This window comes from Rhinoderma darwinii, chromosome 1 (genome assembly GCF_050947455.1).
Source record: "Rhinoderma darwinii isolate aRhiDar2 chromosome 1, aRhiDar2.hap1, whole genome shotgun sequence".
Lineage (NCBI taxonomy): Eukaryota > Metazoa > Chordata > Amphibia > Anura > Rhinodermatidae > Rhinoderma > Rhinoderma darwinii.
Genome location: NC_134687.1, coordinates 471,990,843 through 472,011,110, shown reverse-complemented (window position 1 = coordinate 472,011,110; position 20,268 = coordinate 471,990,843). Strand labels below are relative to the sequence as shown.

The 20,268-nt window shown below is 42.0% G+C and overlaps 1 protein-coding gene across 1 annotated transcript in view; it reads left to right on the top strand.

The window, feature by feature from the left end:
* The window catches only part of TMEM132B (transmembrane protein 132B), a 690,505-nt gene that overhangs the window by 124,714 nt on the left and 545,523 nt on the right, over window positions 1-20,268 (top strand). The gene's annotated exons all lie outside the window — the stretch shown is intronic.

Sequence of the window (20,268 nt, the reverse complement as noted above, 5' to 3'; positions counted from 1 at the left end):
AATTAAGCACAAAAGGTACTAATTTGAGAGATGAAAAGGGGAGTTAGTGAAGTTAAAACAGAGATAGATGATAATAAAATAAGTCAATAGGGGTCATAGGTAAGTGGTTAAGTCTGTAAGAGGGCGTTATGGAAAGGTACTTTGAGGTAGATGGTAGAAGTGGTGAGGTAGATTATAGCATTTTTAAAGTAGATAGCAGTGGTGAGGTTGAAGGTAGTATAAGCGAGGTAATCCTATCGGCCTGTCTGGAGTACATTTGTCCTATTTTCCCCTTCTTCCTGTATCTTTTCTCTGTCTCCCATGTGTGTGACATTCCTTCTTCTCTCTTGTTGGCTCAGCCTCTAGCAAGGATCGCTCATCACTAGAGAATGGGGTTCCGATTGCAACAGAGCAGTGTGGAGAAACCGAGTGCCAGGTGACCGTACCAATCAATGCTGATTGGTGCGGTGCCAGAGGGACAGAGGGGATATGTAGCGGAGGAGGCCGCGAGGCAGATGGTTGACCGTTAGTCTGCCTGAAGTATAGGAATCTCAGAGACAGCTGTGTTCCTGGTACCAGTTTGGCAGCTATAAAGTTTCACTGTTGTAGACCCTGCCTAGTGTGGAAAGTGGGTCTCTACCAACGATTTCCGGTAGACATGCAGTCCAGACTCTGTGTGAGAGACTGGTATATAAGTAGCGTTGGGCCTATTGCTTGGTGATCCAGTCTCCTCCTCCTCTTAAATAACTGGGACAAGTTTATAAGGAAGTTAACATTGTATTCTGCAAGTATTCATTACCTTGTTATTAGAAGTTACTGTTATATTGCATTTGCAGTTATTATTAAGCGGAGCTTAAAGAGAAAGTACCCCATTATTAAGAACTTGTACTAGAACTGTATTTATCCCCTGTTTGGCCAAGGACTGTTTCTATTGTTGCTGCACAAAGAAATATGCTATGTGCAAGCTGCATGTTTGCTGACGAGGTGTGTTGAGATCCATGAAAGGTAGTGGCCACTGTGACCGACGGTGGTGTGGAGCGATTCCCTCACTAAGTGACTGGTGCAACCCAGCGCTAGACATATTGCTGGGGCTGGCTGTGGTAGAGGTTAGCCTCTCATGGTAAGACTGGCTGAGGAGCCGACAGTCATTTTGGCACACTGGGCTTCGTGAGAACTCTACTAGAGTTGAGATCCCCGGGTTTAAGCACCGCCCTGCTTGGTTGAGCTACATTTTAATAAAGAAATCTGTACAACTGCAACATCTGTGTTGTACTAGAAAACCCCTCTTACAGTAGCAGTAGTGAGGTAGATGGTAGCAGTGGTGGTCAGTTTGATGGTACCATTGGTGAGGTAGAAGGTAGTAGTGGTGAGGCAGATGATAGCAGTATATTAGTTGTGGGGGCACTGATGCACTTATGTTGAAAGCAGATATTTCATATAAGCATTTAAGTGAATCAAAAACAACAACAAAAATATCACAGGTACATCCATCCATCCATCCATCCATCAGCCATAACATTAAAACCACTGACAGGTGAACTGAATAACATTTATTATCTCATTACAATGGCACTTGTCAAGGGGTGTTATATATTAGGCAGCAAGTGAACAGTCAGTTCTTGAAGCTGATGTGTTGAAAGCAGGAAAAATTGTCAAATGTAAGGATCTGAGTGATGGCCAAATTGTGATGACTGGGTCAGAACATCTCCACAACAGCAGGTCTTGTGGGATGTTCCCGGTATGAAATGGTTAGTGCAGTACCTACCAAAAGTAGTCCAAGATAGAAAAACCGGCTTAACCGATGACAGGGTCATGGGCACCCAAGGCTCATTGGTGCACGTGGGGAGCAAAGGCTAGTCCATCTGGTCCAACTCCACAGAAGAACTATTGTAGCATAAATTGCTGAAAAAGTTAACGGTGGCTAGGATAGAAAGGTGTCAGTCCGTGCAGTGACTCACAGCATGCGGCATTTGGGACAGCGTAGCTGCAGACTAGTCAGAGAGCCCATGCTGACCCCTATTTACTGGCGAAATTGCCAACAATGGGCATGTGAGCATCAGTACTGGACCATGGAGCAATTAACCCCTTAACGACGCAGCCACTTTTGGACCATATGACACAGCCTCATTTTTTAAATCTTTTTTTGTCACTTTATGTGGTAATAACTTTGGAATGCTTTTACCTATCCAAGCCATTCTGAGATTGTTTTCTCGTGACATATTGTAATTTATGTTAGTGAAAACATTTCATCGATAAATTCAATATTTTTTGTGAAAAACACAAAAATTTCGAGAAAATTTGCAAAAATTTGCATTTTTCTAATTTCAAATGTATTTGCTTGTAAGACAGATAGTTATACCACACAAAATAGTGACTAGTTAACTTTTCCCATATGTCTACTTTATGTTTGCATAATTTTTTGAACATCCTCTTATTTTTCTAGGACCTTACAAGGCTTAAAGTTTAGCAGCAATTTCACACATTTTCAAGAAAATTTCAAAAGCCTATTTTTTTAAGGAACAGTTCAGATCTGAAGTAGCTTTGAGGGCCTTATATATAAGGAACCCCCACAAATCACCCCATTTTAACAACTTCACCCCTTAAAGTATCCAAAACAGCATTTAGAAAGTTTCTTAACACTTTATGCGTTTCACAGGAATTAAAGCAAAGTGGAAGGGAAATTAGCAAATTTAAATTTTTTTGCAGAAATTCCATTTTAATCCACTTTTCCTGTAAGGGCATGACCACACATGGCGGAATTCCTCCGCAACTGTCCGCATCAATGCCGCACAGAATCTGCGTTGCAGATTCTGCAGCGGATCTGCACAAAATGTGCAGAAAATTGATGCGGACTGGCCGCTGCGGACTGCAGGAAAAGTGCTTCTCTTCTCCCTATTCAGTGCAGGATAGAGAGAAGGGACAGCACTTTCCCTAGTGAAAGTCAAAGAAATTCATACTTACCGCCCGTTGTCTTGGTGACGCGTCCCTCTTTCGGCATCCGGCCCGACCTCCCTGGATGACGCTCCAGTCCATGTGACCGCTGCAGCCTGTGCTTGGCCTGTGATTGGCTGCAGCCGTCACTTACACTGAAACGTCATCCTGGGAGGCCGGACTGGAGACAGACGCAGGGAGTTCTCGGTAAGTATGAACTTATATATTTTTTTACAGATACATGTATATTGAGATCGGTAGTCACTGTCCCGGGTGCAGAAACAGTTACTGCCGATCGCGTAACTCTTTCAGCACCCTGGACAGTGACTATTTACAGACGTCTCCTAGCAACGCTCCCGTCATTACGGGAGCCCCATTGACTTCCTCAGTCTGGCTGTAGACCTAGAAATACATAGGTCCAGCCAGAATGAAGAAATGTCATGGTAGTAAAAACAATACGCTCCGCAGCACACATAAGATCTGCGGACTTCATTGCGGAATTTTGACTCTCCATTGAAGTCAATGGAGAAATTCCGCCATGAGTCCGCAACCAGTCCGCCACTGCTCCGCAACAGACAGAGCATGCTGCGGACACCAAATTCCGCTCCGCAGCCTATGCTCCGCAGCGGAATTGTACGCATCGTGTAAACGAACACTGCTAAATTAAAGTGAAAGTCAATGGAGAAACGGCTCCGCTGCGGATTAACGCTGCGGAGTGTCCGCAGCGGAATTTAAGTGAAATTCCGCTATGTGTGAACCCGCCCTAATACTGAAGGTTTTTACCAGAGAAACACAACTGAAAATTTATTGCCCTGATTCTGCAGTTTTTAGAAATATCCCACATGCGGCCCTAGTGTGCTACGGGCCTGAAACAAAGGCCCCAGTAGCAAAGGAGCACCTAGTGGATTTTTCAGCCTTCCTTTTCTTAAATTATATTTCAGGCACCATGTCAGGTTAGAAGAGGTCTTGTGGTGCAAAAACAAAGGAAACCCCCCAAAAGTGACTCCATTTGGGAAACTACACCCCTAGAGGAATTAATCTAGGGGTGTAGTGAGCATTTTGACCCCCCGGTATTTCATAGATTTCATTAGAATTGGGCAGTGAAAATGAAAAATTACATTATTTTCCAATAAGATGTAGCTTTACCTCACAATTTTTAATTTTTTTAACAAATAAATGAGGAAAAGCACCCCAACATTTGTAAAGCAACTTCTCCAGAGTACGGAAATACCCAACATGTGGTCATAAACTGCTGTTTGGGCAAGAGGCAGGACTCAGAAGGGAAGGCACGCCATTTAGCTTTTGGAGTACAGATTTTGCTGGTTTGATTTCTCGGCACCATGTCGCATTTGCAAAGCTCCTAATGTACCAGTACAGTGGAAACACCCAAAAGTGACTCCATTTGGGAAACTACACCCATTGAGGAATTCATCTAGGGGGTAGTGAGCATTTTGACCCCACAGGTGTCTCATAGATTTGATTAGAAATGGGCAGTGAAAATGAAAAATTACATTATTTTCCAATAAGACGTATCATTAGTTCAAAATTTTTCATTTTCTCAACAAATAAAGGAGAAAAAGCACCGTAACGATTTTAACCACTTCCCGCTCCTGGACGTACTATTACGTCATGGCAGCTGTATCGTTCGCGCTCCATGACGGAATAGTACGTCTCGGGAGTAACGGCTGTTTCGGCCGTCCTCCCGACACATACAGGAGCTGTGACAGCTGCTGTCTTGTTCAGCAGCTGTCACAGCTCCTACAGCGGGGACGGATCGCTGTGTCCCCGCTGATTAACCCCTTAAAAGCCGCGTTCTATAAAGATCGCGGCTTTTTAGGGGTTAAGCTGCCATCGCCGGCCTGCTACACGATAGCGGCCGGCGATGGTGACTATGGCAACTGGACACCAAACAATGGCGTCCGGCTATGCCATAGACGGAAGCCTAGTGGGTCCTGACAATGTCAGGACCCACTATGCTTGCTGTCAGTGAGTAGCTGACAGTTCTAATACACTGCACTACGCATGTAGTGCAGTGTATTAGAATTGCGATCAGGGCCTCCTGCCCTCAAGTCCCCTAGTGGGACAAAGTAATACAGTAAAAAAAAAGTTAAAAGAAGTTGTGTAAAAATAAGAAAATAAAAGTTTTAAAAGTATTAAAAGTAAAAATCCCCCTTTTTCCCTTATCAGTCATTTATTATTAATAAAAATATATAAACAAACAAATAAACTGTACATAATTGGTATCGCCGCGTCCGTAACGGCCTGAACTACAAAATTATTTCGTTATTCATCCCGCACGGTGAACGCCGTAAAGGAAAATAATAATAAACCGAACCACAATCACAATTGTTTGGTCACTTCACCTCCCAAAAAATGGAATAAAAAGAGATCAAAAAGTCGCAAGTACCTAAAAATGGTACTGATCGAAACTACAGTTCGTTACGCAAAAAATAAGTCCTCGCACGGCTTTATTGATTGAAAAATAAAAACGTTATGGCTCTTAGAATAAGGCAACACAAAAAGTAAATGATTGTTTACAAAACGTATTTTATTGTGCAAACGCCATAAGACATAAAAAAAAACTATAAACATCTCGTATCGCCGTAATCGTATCGCCCCGCACAATAAAGTGAATATGTCATTTATAGCGCACGGTGCACGCAGTAAAAAAAAAAGAATAAAAAAACAATAGTAGAATTGCTGTTTATTAGTCACCACGCCACCTAAAAATAGAATAAAAACTGATCAAAAAGCCGCATGCACCCCAAGAAAACTACAATGCATTCCTCAAGGGGTCTAGTTTCCATATTGGGGTCACTTTTGGGGGGTTCCCAATGTTTTGGCACCACAAGACCTCTTCAAACCGGACATGGTGCCTAATAAAAAAGAGGCCTCAAAATCCACTAGGTTCTCCTTTGCTTCGGAGGCCGGTGCTTCAGTCCATTACCGCACTAGGGCCACATGTGGGATATTTCTCAAAACTGCAGAATCTGGGCAATACGTATTAAGTTGCGTTTCTGTGATAAATCCTTTTGTGTTATAAAAAAAATGGTATAAAGAGGATTTTCTGACAAAAAAAATATGTAAATTTCACCTCTACTTTGCTCTAAATTTCTGTGAAACACCTAAAGGGTTCATAAACTTTCTAAATGCTGTTGTGAATACTTTGAGGGGTCTAGTTTCTAAAATGGCGTATTTGATAGGGGTTTCTAATATATGGGCCCCTCAAAGCAACTTCATAACTGAACTGGAACCTAAAAAAATAAATAAATGAGGCAATACTTCGCTTCTTACATTATACTGATAATGAGCCGTGCCCACCTCGAGATGACCCCAGTTTTGACAGTTTGTATAAACTGAGACCCCTATTAGACCGTTCCAGTGCCCGGTTTTCCCAAGCATTCACCCCCGAGAAGTGTATTTCTATTGATGAGTCCCTGGTACATTTTAAAGGGAGGGTTCAATTCCGCGAGTACCTGCCGGGTAAGAGGGCAAGGTATGGCGTGAAGATGTATAAGCTGCGAGAGTGCATCCGGGTATACCTACAGGTTTAGGCTATATGAAGGAAAGGCCACCCCCAAACCAGACTGCATCCTGGACTACAATAGGTACATGGGAGGTGTGGACTTGTCAGATCAAATCCTGAAGCCCTACAGCGCCATGCGGTGTGGTATAAGAAGCTGGCCGGGCACATCATACAGATGGCATTGTACAATGCGTACGTGCTACGTCGATGTGCAGGCCAGACGGGAACTTTCCTGGAATTTCAAGAGGTGATTATCAAGAACCTAATCTTTAGGGACCAAGAAGGGGGGGGGGCACCCAGTACTTCTGGAAGCGGGGCCACACGCATCGTACCAAGGTGGCAACACTTTCCAGGAGAAGTTCCCCAAACTGGCAAGAAGGGAAAAAGTCAAAAGAGGTGCAAAGTCTGCTATAAGGGATGACACAATATATCAATGTGACACGTGTCCCGAATAACCAGAGCTCTGTATGAAAGTCAGTTTTAAAATTGATCATACATCCCTTGGTTTATAATTTACCCCAATTTTACTTACCCTGATGCACTCCGCACAGCTTATCCCCCCTCGTCTTTCCCCTCTGAGCCCTGCTGTGTGTCCAGGCAGCTGATAACAGCCACATGTAGGGTATTGCCATACCCGGGAGAACCCACATTACAGTTTATGGGGTGTAGGTCTCTGGTCAAAATGCTCACTACACCTCTAGATGAATGCCTTAAGGGTGTAGTTATTAAAACGGGGTCACTTCTTGCGGGTTTCAACTGTACTGGTACCTCAGGTGCTTCTGCATACATGACTTCGCACTAGAAAATCCCCAGTAGGCCAAATGGTGGTCCTTTCCTTCTGAGCCCTCCCATGGGCCCAAACGGCAGTTTATCACAACAAATGGGGTATTGCGGCACTCAGAACAAATTGCGCAACAGAATGGGGTATTTTGTTTCTTGTGAAAATAAGAAATTTTCAGCCAAAACTACATATTATTTGAAAAAAATTATTTTGTTTTCATTCCCAGCCCAATTCAAATAAGTTCTGTGAAAAAACTATGGGGTCAAAATGGTCAAAACACCCATAAATGAATTCCTTGAGGGGTGTAGTTTCCAAAATGGGGTCATTTGTGGTTGGTTTCTATTGCTTTGATACCTCTGGGGCTCTGCAAATGCGACATGGCACCCGAAAACCAATCCAGCAAAATCTGGACTCCAAAGAACACACAGCGCTCCTTTCCTTCTGAGCCCTCCCATGGGCCCAAACGGCAGTTTATCACCACAAATGGGGTATTGCCGCACTTAGGACAAATTGGGCAACAAAATGGAGTATTTTATTTCTTGTGAAAATAAGAATTTTTGAGCTAAAATGACATATTATAGGAAAAAATATATATTTTTTTTAATTCCCAGCCCAATTCAAATAAGTTCTGTGAAGAAATTATGGGGTCTAAAAGGTCACATTACCCATAAATGAATTCATTGAGGGGTATAGTTTCCAACATGGGGTCACTTCTGATGGGTTTCCGTTGCTTTGATACCTCTGGGGCTCTGCAAATGCGACATGGCACCCGAAAACCAAACCAGCAAAATCTGTACTCCAAAGAACACACAGCGCTCCTTCCCTTCTGAGGCCTCCCATGGGCCCAAACGGCAGTCTATTGCCACAAATGGGGTATTGCTGCACTCAAGAGAAATTGGGCAACAAAACTGAGTATTTTGTTCCCTGTGAAAATAAGAAATTTTGATAAAAAATTACATCTTATTGGAAAAAATTTCATTTTTTTAATGTCACAGCCTAATTGAAATAGGTGCTGTGAAAAAACTGTGTGGTCAAAATGCTAACAACAACCATAAATGAATTCCTTGAGGCGTGTAGTTTCCAAAATGGGGTGACTTTTGGTGGGTTTCCATTGCTTTGATACCTCTGAGGCTCTGCAAATGCGACATGGCACCCGAAAACCAATCCAGCAAAATCTGGACTCCAACAAACATATAGCGCTCATTTCCTTCTGAGCCCTCCCATGGGCCCAAACGGCAGTTTATCACCACAAATGGGGTATTGCCACACTAAGGACAAATTGGGCAACAAAATGGGGTATTTTGTTCCCTGTGAAAATAAGAAATTTTGATCACAAATGACATTTTATTGGAAAAAATGACATTTGTTTCATTTCACAGCCCAATTCAAATACGTGCTGTGAAAAAACTGTGCGGTCAAAATGGTAACAACAACCATAAATGAATTCCTTGAGGGGTGTAGTTTCCAAAATGGGGTCTCTATTGGGGGATTCCTACTGTTTTGGCACCTCAACACCTCTTCAAACCTGGCATGCTGCCTAAAATATATTCTAATAAAAAAGAGGACTTAAAATGCACTAGGTGCTTCTTTGCTTCTAGGGCTTGTGTTTTAGTCCACGAGCGCAGTAGGGCCACATGTGGGACATTTCTAAAAACTGCAGAATCTGGACAATACATATTTAGTAGTGTTTCTCTGGTAAAACCTTCTGTGTTACAGAAAAAAAATGAATAAAATTGAAATTCAGCAAGAAAAATGAAATTTGCAAATTTCACCTCCACTTTGCTTTAATTCCTGTGAAATGCCTGAAGGGTTAAAAAACTTTCTAAATGCTGTTTTGAATACTTTGAGGGGTCTAGCTTTTAAAATGGGGTGTTTTATCAGGGTTTCTAATACATAGGCCCCACAAAGCCACTTCAGAACTCAAGAGGTACCTTAAAAAAAAGGCTTTTGAAATTTTCTTAAAAATATGAGAAATTGCTGTTTATGTTCTAAGCCTTGTAACGTCCAAGAAAAATAAAATAATGTTCAAAAAACGATGCCAATCTAAAGTAGACATATGGGAAATGTGAACTAGTAACTATTTTGGGTGGTATAACCGTCTGTTTTACAAGCAGATGCATTTCAATTCTGAAAAATGCAAATTTTTCAAAATGTTCTCTAAATTTTGCAATTTTTCACCAATAAACACTGAACATATCGACCAAATTTTACCACGAACATGAAGCCCAATGTGTCACGAGAAAACAATCTCAGAATCGCTTGGGTAGGTTTAAGCATTCCGACGTTATTACCACATAAAGTGAAATATGTTAGATTTGAAAAATGGGCTCTGAGCCTTAAGGCCAAAACTAGGCTGCGTCCTTAAGGGGTTAAAGCAACTTCTTCAGAGTAGGGAAATACCCCACACGTGGTCATAAACTGCTATTTGGACACACAGCAAGGCTCTAAAGGGAAGGAGCGCCATTTAGTATTTGGAGTGGAGATTTTACAAATTCGTTTTTTGACACCATGTTGCATTGAGCTATAGTAGCAGTACAGTGGTAGCCCAAAAAAATTACCCAGTTTTGGAAACTAGATCTCTCAAAGAATTTATCTAGGGGTGAAGTGAGCATTTTGACCGCACAAGTGTTTTGCAAAAATGAGTAAACAATAGATGTTGCAGATTGAAAATTGCCGTTTTCCACAGATATGCCATTTCAGTGCCCAATGTGTTGTGCCCAGCTTGTACCACCGTAGACACACATCCCATAAATTGGTAAGCGGGTTCTCCAGAATACAGTAATACCCCATATGTGGTCATAAATTGACGTTTGGGCACATTGCCAGGCTCAGTTGGACCACCATTTGAATTTTGAAGCGCAGATTTTGCTTGGTGTTTTAGTGGTATTTTATCTTATAATGTGGGGGCATATGGGTATATGTAAACTGTGCGTAGTACATCAGGGTATATGTAAGCTGGGCGGAGTACATCAGGGTATATGTAAGCTGGGCGGAGTGCATCTGGGAATAATAGGATGATGTAATAATGGGGAGAATGAATAATCCATGAATTGGTGTGGTACTCTTTGAACCAATCCTTTATACATAGGCCGGGTTTATTGGCTATAATACAAAATATCGGCGCTCCTAATCTTTGACTTCTTCACTAGACCTATAAGCCGCACAAGGCCCTAAAGTTTCCTCATCCATGCTGCATCTACGGGGTCCACCTGTGGGGTCCGGGCAAATGATGATGTGGGGTATTTAGTGAAATTCTACTGGACCGAAAAAATTAGTCTGGGCCGTCATTTAGCATCATTTCGTTTTGAGAGTCATAATGTGTTATTTTTCCGTTGACGGAGCTGTGTGAGGGTTTGTTTTTTGGGGAACGAGCTGTAATTTTTATTGGTTCCTTTTTGGGGTGTATGCAATTTTTTTTATCACTATTTTTTCCATTTTTTGGGAGATGAGGAAACCAAAAAACAGAAATTCTAGCACGATTTTGTTTTTTTATTTTTTACAGTGTTCACCGTGCAGTATAAACAACATGTTAACTTCATTCTGTGGGTCGATACGATTACAGCGACACCAAATTTATATAGTTTTTTTACGTTTCACTACGTTCCCACAATAAAAATACTCTTTTCTTAAAAAATCATGTTTTAGTGTCGCCATTTTCTGACAGCCATAACTTTTTTATTTTTTAGTAGATATCGCTGCGGGATGGCTTGTTTTAAGCGTGACGAACTGTAGTTTCTATTGTTACCATTTTGCATTGCTTGCAACTTTTTGATCACTTTTTATGACATTTTTTTTTGAGACAAGATAACCAAAAAATAAAATGCTGTCATTGTTTTTTATTACAATTTTTACGGTGTTCACCGTGCGGTATAGATCAGGCCGTTCCGAACACGGCGATACCTATTATGTATAGTTTTTTTTTCATGTTTTCATTTTTTTTTCTAATAATAAAGGAGTTGATCAGAGAAACAGGGCAAGTGTTTTTATTAGTTAAAACTTTTATTTATTTATTTTTCTTTAACATTTTTTTTTACTTTTTTCACTTTTTTTATTACACTGACCTGGCACTACTTATGTAGTGCAGTGTATCGTAACTGTCATTCTTCAGCTGACAGTTAGCCTATTACGTCATGCCTCGGGCAGGACCTAATAGGCTACCGTACTTGGGCAACCAGGAAGCCTAGCAATGACTTCCTGGTTGCCATAGCAACCATCGCCATCCGCGATCTATCCCGGGGGGGGGGGGGTACAGAGGGAGCTCACTCCCTCTGTCAACCACATCAATGCGGCGGACGTCACTGACAGCCACGTTGAAGGGGTTAAATGGCTGCGATCGGCGGTAACTGCCATCGCAGCCATTGCAGCGGGATGTCAGCTGTGTATGACAGCTGACAGCCGCTGAAGATAAAGCGCGCGCAGCTCCTGTGCTCGCTTTATCTACGGGGCGTGACTGTACGCCCGTGTGCGGGAAAGCACTTTGAATTTGGACGTACAGTCACGCCCAAAAGTGGGAAGAAGGTGGCCTGATGTGACAAATAATGTATTCGTGGAGTCCATGCCTTGACAGATCAAAGCTGTTTTGGGGGCATAAGAGGGACCTTCACAATATTAGGCTTGTGGTTATAACTTTATTTCTGATCGGTGTATAAGGATAGGCGAAAAATTCCTCAGTGTAAATGTGAAGAATGAAAATGTAGGTAGAGAAACAGTAGGTAGAAACACAAGTTTAATGCAGTGACAGATTTCATAAACTGATATTTAGAAAGCTACAGAATAACAATGCTTAATTGGGTCAGAAAGGAAACAATGAAAGTAAACCTATGTTTTTCCCTACATATGGCAGCAGCAGGGTTACTTCTACTCATTTACAGAAACAGATGTGCGGCAGCCGATAAACATCAACTGGTCTATCACGCCTGCTCAACTTCTTATCTGTTCTTAGAGCTACAGACCTGACATATCTGCTAGAGATCCCATTATTGTCTCCTCAGCAGCAAATCTGATCTCTAGGTTTCATCACCAACAGTGTACTGCACTATTATGGGAAGTGTAGTCCAGGACTTGCGTTATTCTATGAGACCAAGATATTCTGTGAGGAATAATGAGCTTCTTCTGTATTTCAATTTTAGCACAATGTTCTCTATTATGTATGCATATTGACCTAGCGTATTACTGTTCTCTGAAGAGTTACGGAAGTCCTTTGTTACCCATTACTCTGCCGTCCAATACCCATTTAGAAAAATAACCAAAGCAAAAGGTGTGATAAAGCTGAATACACCATTGTGAGCAACAGACATTTCTATTCCTCTGTTCAGATTGGCCAAATGAAGATCAATGTTTCTATAAATCTCAATGACATGTTAATGCAAACCTTAAAAAAGATAAAATGCCTTTTATCGCAGTCTTAGGAAAACCTAATAAAGATTTAACAGTCCATGAAGTCATGGAATATTCAAGGCTGTACTGTATGTTTGCGCTTCCTCCTCCATTAATTTGTTATACAGACTGGTTTCCTCATCGCAGGACACACAGATTATTCCATCAGCAAGTCAGTAGGATCATTAAGTTTAGCTGATATTTCCGTATATAAAGATATCACAATGTTTAGCATTTTATAATAAAATAGTTCCAGTATTGTATATGACCTGTTGTGTATGTTCAACAAAGAAACTTTTGCAGGAAGTATTAGTAACGTGTATATACGCATTTGTGGCACAATCTCATTAAAGGGGAATTCTACCACATCTGCGCCAGGGTCCCGTTCCGATTTTCTGTCGGAACAGGACCCTGACTGCCACAAACGGAAACCAAAGGTTTCAATGTTGACGGATCCGGTCCCAATGGTTTCCGATTGTGTCAGTAGCTCAAGGGTTCTGTCGTTTTGACGGAATCAATAGCGTAGTCGACTCTTATTTTGATTTAGTCAAAACGACGGAACCCTTGCACAACAGAAACAAACGGAAACCATTGGCACCGGATCCGCCACCGTTAAAATCAATGGTGATGGAAACGGAAATCCTTGGTTACTGTTTGTGTCAGTCAGGTTCCCGTTCCGGAAAGCTCAGATGGAACGTCGGAACGGGACCCTGGCGCAGATTTGAACGAAGGCTTAGTTATCTTCTGCCATGTCATGGTTACATGTTGGTAGTTATCATTTGGGCTAGGATCTCCGTTGATTCATATAATGAAAAGGCCATGTTGCTCAGTAATGTGCCTGAATCTCCTTAGTTTTTGTCAGGGATTCTTGTAAATTGGAATCTCCCAAAAAGTTTCTCTTCAGTAGTATCATTGATGCAAGTGTCACTGTATCAGGCCCTCACCAACATTATCTTTTAGCAGGTCACACTGAAATATCCGAATATAACATCATTATTATGTGTTGATCTGGGGTTGGGTCACCTATTGCAAATTAAGGAAGTTGTCTCAGCACAAACATTATTGGAATGTTGCTAGGATATGTTATCAATGTCCGATTGGTGAGGGTCTGACCAATGCGTCCCCTGTTCATCGCCAGAATTCAGAAACAATGGCACTAGGACTTTGCTTTGCCACTCTGTCTCCTTTTGACTCCGCTAAGCTTTTTACGAAGGCCACATGGTCAGCTATTGACTATAATGGACCCCACTGTGGTTAGACCCGCACCAGTCAGACAATAATGGCATATCCTAGCAAATTGCCATCAATGTTTGTGCTGAGGCAATCTCTTCAAGAATGGTGTAATTCCTGTAGATGGCCAATATCTTCTTAGTTTTCTATATTAAAGGAAACTCCCCATTAGTCTCAGACATAGTCAGTGATCCTAAAAGCTTTGGAGGTCAATATAGTATAACTACTCATCATACTAATTTCCGTGTAGTAGTTCTGTAAAAATGGAGGGTTCTCTTTAAATAACTGCCTCCCCCTTCTTCAGCCCCTGTGTGTGTGACAGTCTTTGAATGAGTTGACTGCCTGATTAAAGTACATGGTTACAAGGCAGAAATCCATTTCACGCATTTCTAAGTACAAATATCTATATCAGTGAATTGTACTAACTGGTAGACTGAGCTCTGCTACATCACCTGGATTTGTATATTGCCACTGTGACCAGCCTATGGCAATGAAGTTTCTTTCCTAGAATATAGGTCTCCCTGTGATCTGTTCATCAGTGGTAGTTAGGAGAAGGAAACGATCACCTATTACTAACTGGCTTTAAACCTAGTACCTCTGTTGTAGTGAGGTTCATGGCTTAAGGGCATGCCCAGACGTGGCGGAATTCTTCCGCAACTGTCCGCATCAATGCCGCACAGAACCTGCGTTGCAGATTCTGTTGCGGATCTGCCCAAAATGGGCAATAAATTGATGCGGACTAGCCGCTGCGTATTGAGGTGAAAGTACTTCCCTTCTCTCTATCAGTGCAGGATAGAGAGAAGGGACAGCACTTTCCCTAGTGAAAGTAAACGAATTTCATACTTACCGGCCGTTGTCTTGGTGACGCGTCCCTCTTTCGGCATCCAGCCTGACCTCCCTGGATGACGCGGCAGTCCATGTGACCGCTGCAGCCTGTGATTGGCTGCAGCCGTCACTTAGACTGAAACGTCATCCTGGGAAACCGGACTGGAGGAAGAAGCAGGGAGTTCTCGGTAAGTATGAACTTCTATTTTTTTTACAGGTTGCTGTATATTGTGATCGGTAGTCACTGTCCAGGGTACTGAAACAGTTACTGCCGATCGCTTAACTCTTTCAGCACCCTGGACAGTGACTATTTACTGACGTCGCCTAGCAACGCTCCCGTAATTACGGGTGCACACACGTAGTCACCCATAATTATGGGTGCACACACGTAGTCACCCGTAATTATGGGTGCACACACGTAGTCACCCGTAATTATGGGAGCCCCATTGACTTCCTCAGTCTGGCTGTAGACCTAGAAATACATAGGTCCAGCCAGAATGAAGAAATGTTATGTTAAAAAACCAATACGCTCCGCAGCACACATAACATCTACATTACATCTGCGGACTTCATTGCGGAACTTAGAATCTCCATTGAAGTCAATGGAGAAATTCCGCAATGAGTCCGCAAACAGTCCGCCACACGTCCGCAACAACCATTGTATGCTGCAGACACCAAATTCCGCACCGCAGCCTATGCTCCACAGCGGAATTGTCCGCAACGTGTAAACAAACCCTACTAAAAAGCTGTGGAAGGCAATGGAGAAACGGGTCCGCTGCGGATTTCCGCTGCGGAGTGTCCGCTGCGGAATTCCAGAGCAATTCCGCCACGACTGGCCATGCCCTTAACCTTGAACTAGTGGCCTATGCAATGTGTTTCAGTGAGCAATACAAACAGCAGCATGTAATTATGGGAAGCTCTGTCCAGCATATAGCGACCACTAATATTATGTTCACATAGTCATTTTTCAGGTTTTTTTTCAGCTGACTAACAGTATGTTCACACGCAGTGTTTTCAGACGTTTTTCGGTCCGTAAACGTCCTGAAAAACGGCTGAAAAATCGGAATTAGAACGTCTACAAACATCTGCCCATTGACTTCAATGGGAAATACAGCGTTCTGTTCCGACGGGGCGTTTTTTACGCCTCGTTTTCTGAAATGGCGCGTAAAAAGATGCCCGCGAAATGAAGTGCATGTCACTTCTTGGGACGTTTTTGGAGCCGTTTTTCATTGACTCAATTGAAAAACAGCTCCAAAAACGGCCGTATAAAACACAGCGAAAAATGCGAGTTGCTCAAAAATCGTCTGAAAATCAGGAGCTGGTTTCCTTTCAAAACAGCTCTGTATTTTGAGCCGTTTTTTTATTTTGTGTGCACACACCCTAAATAATAAAGAACACATTTTAATTACTTTACTATATATAAGTTAAAGATTTAAAGGCTATGTACACCTTTGAAATATTATTATTTAAAAAAAAAACAAAAAAAACTGAGTATCAGTGTGTTTTGTGCAACTTTCTAAATTACTTTTTATTAAAAATTATTTTTACTTTTTGAGATACAGCTGCTTTGTATTCTGTATACAGAGCAGCTGTATTGTGCACTGAGATCTGAATACGTCAGGTCGGCAGCACTGACGGATTCAGTGACAGCGGGTGCTGCGTGTCAGAGACACGCAGCACCCGCTGTCTCTGAATCCGAGATTATTAAGCAACATTAATTTCCAGAAAAAAAATAGTTGCTATATTGAAGAACTTCTTGCAGCTCAACCTAAATAATCAGTGCATAGGTAATAATGCCATATCTGCTGCATAATATAACACCTACAATTTAAAAAAAACCTGTGTTTTCTTTTATACTGAATAGTAATAAAAAAATCCCGATTTACATTCACAGGTTGCTTTCTATATGTTGACTTCACTTACTACATTTCCTATAGCTGTGTAATAGGGAGTCTTGACCAGCATTGTAAGTGCCTAATATCCACGTCTGGCGCTTCCTTTCATTCGCATGCCTGCAGCAAAGTCAAGCCACATTACAAAGCGTTAAACGCACTTCCATGCATATTCATATTGCACGTCAGGTGGATACAGCGGACTGAAAAGTACAGATCAGGTTTATTCTTATGAGTTTTTGCTGTACACGAGATAATTGAATGTACTGCATTTCCAGAGGGGTCTTTTTTGATTTCCTACATTCTCTATGTCCTCTGCTCCTTCAAGTGAATAAACAGGAGAACAGGGAGGACATTGATCACATGGATGTTTTCAGCAAGTCTCTGGAGTGAAAACATACAGAATAAATGGAACTATTTGGTTCTATGCCAAAATGTTTCCCATTTAGATACTGTAGTACTGGAAAGAAAATCTCTTATTCATCTTTCAAATGCACAGTAAAGATGAAAAAAAGTACTAAACCGAAACAAAGATGTGCAAAATTCCAAGAAGTGTAAAGGCTTTACATCCCCCGAGACATCTTGTATACTTTTGTATGATGTAATGGACAGCTTACTATGTGAATGTCGTTTTTAGTTGGCCTTTCTGTAACGTTCTATGTATCATAACCTGCATACTATATATGTACATAGGTATTATCAGATTTTAAAGCTCACACATATTGTTCAGGTTGCATTTTGTATATGAATTGTGAGGTAGGGAAAAATGTAATGGAAATTATGATTTACATCTTTACTAGGTAGGACCAAATTTTCTTAAAAATCATGAAAATTCAATAGCGCATAGTTCTAGCGACTATTACTTTTCATATGTTTTGCAAATAAGCAAAAGTAGGATTGAGGGAAAGTGAGGGAAGAATTAGTTGTAGTTATCTCATAATTGTGGTCAATGAACGGCAAACAGGGATTGAAGGAGCAGAGTCCGTTTACAAGGACGCTATTATACATTGCCTATGCTAGCTTGTATTGTTCCCTTAGGCTAGGACTGTACTGTGACTTAAAATCTTATGTAACTCAAATGTCATTCTCTATGGGAATAAAAAATTGACATTCAATAACTGCAGAAAATGCTCAAATATTGGAAGTCTGTGCAACAATCGTTAGTCTCGTGAGATTTTTTTTCCCTAAGGCCAGGATTACACACACAATTTTAATGCAATTTTTGCGGCAGTGCTTGTCTGCCCGATAATCACCCAGTGTAAAACCCCCTTAAAACTGCCACAAAAACAGCATCAAATCTGTGTGTGTGTGATCCGCCGACAGCCGCGGACCGCAGCCCGCATTTTCGGCCCATTCTCAGATACAAAGTATGGGAGAACGGCCTGTAAAATACGGAAAATAGGACATACTCCATAATTCCCAGCACAGTTCTCCGGCACGCACACCTATCTGTAGCGATACGGAAAGGTGTCCGCAGCCAATAGAACTGAATGGGACCATAATTGCGGACCGTATTACGGTCCGCAATTACGGAGATTTTTTACAGTCATGTGCATGGGACCTAAGTCATTAGCTCGGACATCCTTTATGGAAGCTATAACATTGGCCATTTTTGTTGACACTTAAAAAACATACAAATTATATACAGCAGTTTCTATCATCTTGACAGAACCAAATTCAATGATTTACAAGTTCAGATATTTTTTTTAATTTTATTTGAGAATACATGAGAATATGTGTATAATAATAATAATAATAATCTTTATTTATATAGCGCCAACATATTACGCAGCACTTTACAATTTAGAGGGAACATGAAACAAACAATATCAGACATTACATAGTGACAAAGTTCATTTACAATTCAAACCTGGGGAGTGAGGACCCTGCTCGCAAGAGCTTACAATCTATGAGGACATAAGGGAGACACAAAGTGTAACAGTGTTTGTTCTGCACAATAGTCCGGCCATTTTTATACACATGCGGTGGTAACATAAAGCTGCATGAGCCGGTCACCAGCCACTATCCGTGTATGACGGACATGAAGAGAAGGAGTGTGAGGGAATCTTATTCTGATGACTAATCTAAATGGAGGGCCATGGAAAGGAGTCAGATTAGGGAATGTTATAGGCCTGTCTAAATAGATGTGTTTTCAGGGCACGTTTAAAACTGTGGATATTGGGAATTAATCTGATTGTCTGGGGTAGCACATTCCAGAGGACGGGTGCAGCACGAGAGAAATCCTGGAGACGGTAGTGGGAGGTTCGGATTATGGAGGATTTTAATCTAAGGTCGTTGGCAGAACGTAGAGCCCGAGTAGGGTGGTAGACAGAGATGAGGGAGGAGATGTAAGGAGGTGCAGCACTGTGGAGAGCTTTGTGGGTGAGAGTAATAAGTTTGAATTTTATTCGGAAGGGGATGGGCAACCAGTGCAGTGACTGGCACAGATTAGAGGCGTTGGTGTAGCGATTGGTCATAAAGATGAGCCTGGCTGCTGCATTGAGGATAGATTGGAGAGGGGAGAGTTTAGTGAGGGGAAGACCGACTAGTAATGAGTTACAGTAGTCAAGACGAGAGTGAATCAGAGCAACAATGAGAGTTTTGGCAGTTTCCTCCGTAAGAAAAGAGCGGATTCTGGAGATGTTTTTGAGGTGAAAATGACAGGAGCGTGAAAGTGATTGTATGTGAGGAGTAAAGGAAAGATCTGAGTCAAAAATAACCCCGAGACAGCGGGCGTGCTGCTTAGAAGTTATGATAGTGCCACACACAGAGATGGAGACATCAGGTTTAGGGAGGTTAGTAGATGGTGGGAACACAAGGAGCTCAGTTTTAGAAAGATTCAGTTTCAGATAGAGAGAGGACATGATGTTAGAGACAGCGGACAGACAATCACTGGTGTTCTGTATTAGAGCAGGGGTGATGTCACGGGAAGAGGTATATAATTGGGTGTCATCAGCGTAGAGATGGTACTGGAAGCCAAATCTGCTGATGGTTTGTCCAATAGGAGCTGTGTAGAGAGAAAAGAGGAGTGGACCTAGGACTGATCCCTGAGGAACCCCGATATCAAGGGGAAGAGGAGAAGAGGTGGAACCAGCAAATGACACACTGAATGAGCGGTCAGAGAGATAGGAGGAAAACCAAGAGAGAGCCGCGTCCTTGAGGCCAATAGAGTGGAGCATGTTAAGTAGGAGTTTGTGGTCTACAGTGTCAAAGGCTGCAGAGAGATCCAAAAGAATCAGGAGAGAGGATTTACGGTCCGATTTAGCCGCCAAGAGATCATTTGAGACTTTAGTAAGGGCAGTTTCTGTGGAGTGTAGAGTGCGGAAACCAGATTGTAAGGGGTCAAGAATGGAGTTAGCAGAGAGATAGCGGATAAGGCGAGAGTAGACCAAGCGTTCCAGGAGTTTGGAGATGAAGGGCAGATTAGAGACTGGTCGGTAGTTGGCAGCGCTGGATGGGTCAAGTGTTGGTTTTTTCAATAATGGGTTTATAATGGCATGTTTAAAAGCGGAGGGAAAGATACCAGAGGAAAGAGAGAGGTTAAATATTTTAGTGAGGTGACTAGTGACAGCTGGGGAGAGGGACTGGAGGAGGTGTGAGGGGACAGGATCACTAGGGCAGGTAGTAGGACGAGAAGAAGAGAGGAGCCTCGAGACTTCTTCTTCAGTTATTGGGTCAAATGCTGAGAGTGAAGAAGAGGGAGTGCGGGGGGGAAGGGGATCGATGTT